The sequence below is a fragment of the Phascolarctos cinereus genome, unplaced genomic scaffold (assembly GCF_003287225.1).
Source record: "Phascolarctos cinereus isolate Bilbo 61053 unplaced genomic scaffold, phaCin_HiC Scaffold_9;HRSCAF=440, whole genome shotgun sequence".
Lineage (NCBI taxonomy): Eukaryota > Metazoa > Chordata > Mammalia > Diprotodontia > Phascolarctidae > Phascolarctos > Phascolarctos cinereus.
The window spans coordinates 133,773,896-133,782,025 of NW_027556402.1; the positions used below are offsets into that span (position 1 = coordinate 133,773,896).

Here is an 8,130-nt window from a genome sequence, read left to right on the forward strand (position 1 = left end):
TTGAAATCTTTAATGATACTGCCACTTATTACAGAGATAGATATGATATTGCCAGATACGATAAAGTTATTTTTTCATATGCAAAGAGAAATAGATATTATTAAGTTGTGTTCCTGAGTTAATCTCATTTGTTGGAGGTAATAACACTACCATTCCATCTTGGCCTCCATATTTGTTTATGTTTTTAATTTTTTTATATATTTATTTATTTAGTTTAGTTTTCAATATTCACTTCCACAAGATTTTGAACTCCAAATTTTCTCCCCATCTCATCCCTCCCCTTATCCTAAGATGGTGTGAATTCTGAATACTCCTTCCCCTACTCTGCCCTCTCTTCTATTTTCCCCCCTCTCTTATCCCTTTCCCCATCTATTTTCCTGTAGAGTAGGATAGACTTATATATCCCATTGCCTGTATACGTGTGAAAATTTTCCAGATGCGTGTGAAAATAACTTTTAACATTTGTTTTTAAAATTTTGGGTCCCAAATTTTCTTCCTACTTTCCTCCCCACCCACCCTCTTTAAAAAGGCAAGCAATTTGATACAAGTTATACATGGGTAGTCATGCAAAACACTTCCACAGTAGTCATGCTGCAGAAAACTAACTATATTTCCCAACATCCTTAACTGCCCCCTGCCGGGAGTGCCTGCATCCCTGGCTGTGATCTGATGCCGGCAGAGTGTGAAGAGAGAAAGAAACACGGGCCAGGTGAGAGCAGTGAAGAACAAACTCTGTTCATTGATCTGAGGGCTCAGGCTTATATAGTACTGGATCAAGCAATAGTAACATTATTATTCATGAAAAGTACAAATCTAATTAGGTGATTTCCTTACTTCCTTGTACCTTGTCTGTTACATTCTTTCCTGCATCCTGTCCTGTACCCCATCCGTTTCCTCCCTTCCTGCATCCTGTTCTCAAGAGACGGAATGGGGGGTGGTGAGCCGACATCCTGAGTTTCACAGCTATCAGGCTTAGTACAAGCTGCAGGTAAGACCCGGGCTAGCCTAAGCCCTCCAACTCCCCAAAGCCGGCCCTGTACATCTCCCCCTTTCTTCTGTTCTAGCTTGAGAACGTGGGATGTACATCAGGAGAAAACTCAAGAGTAACAAGAATACTATCAGGGTACAAAATGCAAGAGCAAACTTGAAATATTCTGGAAAGTGTTAAGTTGCTTGATATAGTACAATAGCTTATAAACAATATCTTGAGGATCAATACCATCCATGTTATATTTTTGGAATGCCAAGCACCCTGAAGCCTATTCAATATTTGATCAGGAGTTACATTGGTAGTATTAGAAAGCAAATAGGGAGTTACATAAACAAAAGTATAGTGGTCAAGTTACAGGTTTAACCCAAGGTGGGGTAAGGCATATAAGTCCAATGTAATCATGACTCCATCACAGAGCCATCTGCGACAGTCATCATTGCAAAAAGGACAGTCAGCATCTTATTATTGGCTCTTCGTCTTCTCGGTCTCGCCTTCCTCCTCCGCTTGTCTCTCTGACCAGTTTTTCCTTTGATACTCAGGGTCTCTATCCCTCTGGTCAGTATGCTGACAGGTGCGGATGTTCGTCTCGGGAACCCAGACTGGTTCTCCTGCATGTTCTGGAAAAATACAAGCATAACCTCGACCCCAGATTAGTAATTTTACTGGACCATCCCAATTATCCATCTTTGGATCCTTCCACATTACTGTGACATCTGGTTGCTCATCTAACAACCTGTTCTTTTGCCCTGCAAAATGTTTTTGTGCAGTAGTACGTCCCTGATCATCTAGTGTTAAAAATTTTATGGTATGTATTACCTGGTCCAATCTCCTTTTTAAATTTTTGGTATATATTACCTGATCCAATCTCCTTCTTACCCTATTTTCTATTCCCTCTTTTTTCTGTTTATCAAGGAGGATTTTAATATCCTTGTTGCACCTTTCAACAATGGCTTGTCCAGTAGGATTGTACGGGATGCCAGTAGAGTGAGTGATATTATAGGTGAGACAAAATTGTGCAAAATTCCTGCTAGTATAGGCGGGACCATTGTCAGTCTTGAGGTGTCTTGGATTGCCAAGAATATTAAAGCAAAACAAGAAATGTTATTGCTTATGTCCTTCTTAAAAATGTAACTAATCCAAAATATCTGCTTGTCTTCATATGATATTCATCTTTCCCCCACTTTTTTTTGCACATACTCTGACACATACAGTGTAATTACACTTAAAAAAACATGAATCACACATTGATATGAAATAAAGGAATTTTAGAATAAGACTCTCCCTAACATTGTGTAATTGTTCAGTAGAAAAATAGCCAACTAAATATGATTAAGTAGTTTTTAGAACAGCATAAATTTAAGTAGCTAAAAAATCAGGTATGTATAGAAATGTGTTTAAGGTTGCTTCTTGGCAGAAAACACAGAAATAACTAAGTTTCCTATCTGTAGTTAAAAAAAGATTCCCTAAAGGTTTAATTAATAAAAATTATTTTCAACTCTAAAATGTTATTTTAACTACTGACCAGGCTATGACAAATTTATGCTGGGGAGTTAGGCAGTAGAACTTTGCAGCAAAGCAAAAGAATTTCTTTAGTTATCTACTGAATTCAAGAAGGTTTTGTTGGTCAAGGGTAAAAATATATTTCTAAATATTCAAAGACAAATAAATGTCCCCTTTACCACTTTTTGTTTAATTTGCTTGCAAATCCTCTCAAAGAACAACCAGGACAAATGAAAGCCTAAAAATATTGCTGTTAATATTCTAACAAAGTCAGAATGAAAAATTTTTTTAAATCAAAATTTCTATGAAAGATATGTCATGTTAAAAAGGACTTATGAAGTTATAGCCTTTTATATACTGTAAAATATATTAAGATTTTAGCTATATTATAACTAGTACTAAGGAGCTGATTCAGAAAATTTACAAGCTACATCTTACTGGAAATTTTAGTATACATACAGTGCATTAGACTGTGTTTAACATACAAACTGCTCATGTCAAATTTCTAAAGCAGAGAGTTTATTTACTCCTACCCTTGAAGTTTCCTCCCCACCTGATTAAGAAAACAAGTTGATTTGTTTTCTAATTATTGATATAACTTAGCTTCTTAAATAATTTTCCTCTTTTTTGAATGCCAATGTAATTTTAAAGTTACCTAAATGGTGGTTGTAGATAAAATAATACAAGCTTTATTTTTCTAGAATTACCATAAGATAGAACTCTGATTTACAAACTGATCTGAAATGAATGGAAGGTTGCAAAGGACATGTATCTACAAAAGCTATAAAATTAAGCTATTTTAGCTCTAACTTCAATAAAACTTTTTTATATGTATATAAGGCAAATGTCCCATTTTCTTTGATTATTAAAAAGGATCTAAAATGAAATCCCCTTAACCACTGATTTTGGTTAGTCTGCTCATCTGCCATATCACATTTACCTTTTTTTTTTAAAAATACTGTTTGGAAATGTGATGGCTGACAAAAAATGTTAATATACAATTTTCTTTGAGACTCTTGAAAACCACAAAAATTTCCAATATCATAAGACTACAAATTCTAACATTTAATGTAAGTCATAATCTTTGCATGCCACAATGACACACACCTAAGGCCAACTTTTTCAGAATGTACTATAACTTGAATAAAATCAAATAGGGAGACAATATAAAATGGGAAATACAGTGTAGCTTCACATCACAGCTCCTGCTTGTCCATAAGACATTATGGAGGGAGTAATAATTTCACTTACACACTGACTTTGTAAATGTGATCAGCTGCCAATGTCCTGAATATTTATGACATGGGTCTTTTTAACAAGAACAGGACAGCAGCATGGTAACCACTTTTCTAAGTATATTTTCTATACAAAATAATTCCAAGATATAATCATTAAGTTCTCATATAGTACTATTATTTTAAACAATAATCAATAAAATACCAAATATGTGAAAATTGCAACACCACTAAGACTGAGCACTGCCATTTCCTAGTGTAATCAAAGTTGGTATTAGTACAGTCTTGGCAATGCAATGGTTGGACAGTACAGGTATCTTATGCAGAGATTTCAGTAGCAGAATGGCACTTGGTTTGTTCTCAATAGAAATGACAAAGATGCAGTTGACAATTTAAAGAAAGACAATGTTCTTATTTGCATGCTAAAATTCTAGTTGTGTCCCCTGTATTTGAACACTTTCAAATAATATTGTCTGTCTCTCTGTTCTGCCCACGAGCTCTGCCCCATATTAGCTAACTATCTTATAGGACACTACTTAGCCAGTGCGGCTTACTTTCCCTTTAAATCAGAGAAGCCGAAAAGCGGCAGTCTCGTTCTGAAGTTTACTTTCGCTTTTGAAGACGCTCAAAAGCCGTAGTCTCGTTTGTCCGCCTGTGCGGTTTGCTTTCCCACCTGTGCAGTTTGCTTTCACTTTAAATCTGAGACCCCGAAAAGTGGCAGTCTCGTTCTGATGTTCACTTTCACTTTCAGAGACCCCGATAAGCGGCAGTCTCGTTCTGTTGTTCACTTTAAGAGACTCCGCTAAGCAGCAGTCTGGTTTCTTTTTAATCCCCGTTTAACCTGGTGAAAATAAAAAACTGTATAGGAAAATTATCGCCCAACCTTGTTTACGTTTTCTCTTGACGACCGGAGCTCCTTTTCTAGGGCTGTTGGCCAAACAGCCCACCTTGTCCAGGGCCACTCTGCCGGGGGAAGCCTTCCTGTCTAGGCGCCAAATGCCGGGAGCGCACCCCCGGCTGTGGTCTGATGCGGCAGAGTGTGAAGAGAGAAAGAAACACGGGCCAGGTGAGAGCAGTGAAGAACAAACTCTGTTTATTGATCTGAGGGCTCAGGCTTATATAGTACTGGATCAAGCAATAGTAACATTATTATTCATGAAAAGTACAAATCTAATTAAGTGATTTCCTTACTTCCTTGTACCTTGTCTGTTACATTCTTTCCTGCGTCCTGTCCTGTACCCCATCCGTTTCCTGCCTTCCTGCATCCTGTTCTCAAGAGACGGAACAGGGGGGTGGTGAGCTGACATCCTGAGTTTCACAGCTGCCAGGCTAAGACCCGGGCTGGCCTAAGCCCTCCAACTCCCCAAATCCGGCCCTCTACAGCCCCCCATTTATTCTATTCTCACTTTTGACCCTGTCCCTCCTCAGAAGTGTTGCTGCTGACTAGCCTCTCTCCTTATCTCCCCTCCCCTTTATAATCCCCCTGCTATCATATCCCTTTTCTCCCTATTTTCCTGTAGGGTAAGATAGATTTCCATACCCAATTGAGTGGGTATAGTATTTCCTCCTTAAGCCAATCTGATGAGAATAAGATTCACTCATTCCTTCTCATCTTCCCCCAGTTCCCCTCCACTGTAAAAGCCTTTTCTTGTCTGTTTTATGTGAGATAATTTACCCCATTCTACCTCTCCCTTTCTCCTTCTCCCAATATAATCCTCCCTTACCCCTTAATTTTATTCTCCTCATGTCACTCATTCATATTCAACTCACCCTATGCCCTCTATCCATCTATCTATCCATCTGTCTATCTATCTATCTATCTATCTATCTATCTATCTATCTATCTATCTACTTTTTTCCTTCAACTACCCTAATACTGACAAAAGTCTCATGAGTTACTCTTTCCATGCACAATATAAACAGTTGAACCTTAATAAGTCCCTTATGATTTCTTGTTTCCTGCTTACCTTTTCATGCTTCTCTTGAGTCTTGTATTTGAAAGTCAATTTTTTTTTTATCTATGGTCTTTACATCAAGAATGCTTGAAAGTCTTCTATTTCACTGAATGTCTATTTTTCCCCCTGAAGGATTATACTCAGTTTTGCTGGGTAGATGATTCTTGGTTGTAATTCTATCTCCTTTGACCTCCAGAATATTACATTCCAAATCCTCTAGTACCTTTATGTTGAGGCTGCTAAATCTTGTGTATCCTGATTGTGTTTCCACGACACTTGAATTGTTTCTTTCTGGCTGCTTGAAATATTTTCTCCTTGACTTGGGAACTCCAGAATTTGGCTGCAGTCTTTCTAGGAGTTTTCTTTTGGGGATCTCTTCCGGAAAGTAATTGGTGAATTCATTCAATCTCTATTTTATGCACTTGTTCTAGAATGTCAGGGCAGTTTTCCTTGGTAATTTCTTGAAAGATGATATCTAGGCTCTTTCTTTTTTTTGTGGTTTCAACTAGTCTAATAGTTTTTTAATTATCTCTCCTGGATCTATTTTCCAGGTCAGTTGCTTTTCCAATGAGATGTTTCACATTGTCTTCTATTACTTGCTTCTCAAAATCCTTTTTGTGCTCTTCCATGACCTGGGACTGATTTATATTTTTCTTGGAGACTTTCAGTATAGGAACTTTGATATTGTTGTCTTCTTTTGGTTGTATGTTTTGATCTTCTTTGTCACCAAAGAAAGATTCTACAGTCTTTTTTTGGTGAGGTTTGCTCATGTTCCCAGCCAATTACTTGAGTTTTAAACTCTTTGTTAAGGTAGGGGTCTGCTTCCAGTGTGGAGAATGTACTGTCCCAAGCTTCAGGAGTTTTGTGCAACTGTTTTCAGAAATACTTCTAGGGACCTGTGAATGTTCAGTTCTTCCAAGGTTGTATGATCAAGGGTAAGGTATTTACTCCTTTCCTAGTCTGGGCTCTGATCCGTAAGTGACCACAAGCACTCTTTTCTGCCTCAGAACTGTGAGGAGGATTCTCTCTATACTGCCACTACAAACTTTACCACACCAATATTCCTCCTCACGCCAGGACCAACACCCAGAAATGCATCCCAGATCCAAACATGGGCAAAGCAAGAAAATCCTGCCTCAACACTGGCAAAGAGATCCCTGCAACCCCCCCTGATGATGCAATTCCCCCTTAGTCTGTGAGTCGACGGCTCTAGAAGCAGCCACTGCCCCAGGGCTGTGCTAGAATTGAGGCTGGGACCAAGCTTTTCTCTCACCATGGTCACAGACTTTTCATACTGACCTTCTAAATTGTCTTTGGCATTTATGGGCTGAGAACTCTGGAAACCACCACAGCTGCCCATGATTCAGTCCTCTGAGGCCTGCTCCAGGTTTGCTGAGGCCTGGTCTTTGCCTGTGTAGCCCACACTGAACTCTGCTCCACTCCCAGGACAATACAAGAGACCTTTCCAATCAACCATCCAGGTTGTCTTGGCCTGGAAATTTGTTTCACTCTGTCTTTGTTTTCACTCTGTCTGGGTTCTGCTGCGGTAGAATTTATTTAGAGATTTTTTTTACAGGTATTTGGAGGGCTTTGGGAGAGAGCTCAAGCAAGTCACTGCTTTAACTCCACCATAGGGGCTCCGCCCTGGCCTCCATATTTTTGAAAAAGAAGAATAATAGTACAAAAATCTTACACTTGCCATGCTTTTCTGAAGGTTAATCAATAAGAAGTCTTGAAAGTGAACATTAGTACTTTAACAAACACTTTGGTCTCATTTCATATAACTTGTCTTTATCCCCAGAGAGGCAAAGAAGGAGTTAAAATTTACCATTACAAAGCCATTCCAATAGCAATTTAGAGATGGAAGATAGCAATTCATTCACTCTTAAAATCATATAATCTTAGAGTCACAAGGAACATTATAGGTCATCTCACCCAATTTCCTCATTTTATAGCTAAAGCACCTGATTCAGAGATAGCACATTTTGCCCAGTATCACACCGCAACTTGTATTATAATAGATTTCATAGAACCGAGCACTCCTATTTCCTTTCTGAATATTCTTTCCACTATACCATGTTGCTTCCTAGTGGAGAAGAACCCATTTCCACCACATCTGCTACTTTGTAGGGAGATATTCTCCCTTTCTGCAAACAGTGCATAAGTATTTCAACACTGCTCAAACATTTTGAATTGATGAAGTGTCAGGAACCTGGCACATCATGAATAATAATAATAACTATGACTTGCATGTATATTATGCTTTTATTTAAATGAACTCTAACTGCTTTGCTGACAACACAGCAATCTCTATGAATATGATTACCAAAAAGCATGAAAAACACTGGGTGCATTCCTAATGGAAGCAAGCAGAGCCAAAGTGTTCATAAGTAAGCACTCTCTGAGTTTATCTTTAGTTTTCCCAGTGTGACTAATCCCCTATAAATTC

The 8,130-nt window shown here is 38.3% G+C and overlaps 1 long non-coding RNA gene across 1 annotated transcript; it reads right to left on the reverse strand.

Annotated features, from left to right (window-relative positions):
• Positions 1 to 1,150: 1,150 nt before the first annotated feature.
• Positions 1,151 to 4,980, reverse strand: LOC144455245 (uncharacterized). Its single transcript, XR_013483961.1, has 2 exons — positions 4,610 to 4,980; positions 1,151 to 1,608 (listed from the first exon to the last, which is right to left on the reverse strand). It is a non-coding gene; the product is annotated as an uncharacterized LOC144455245 (long non-coding RNA).
• Positions 4,981 to 8,130: the final 3,150 nt, after the last annotated feature.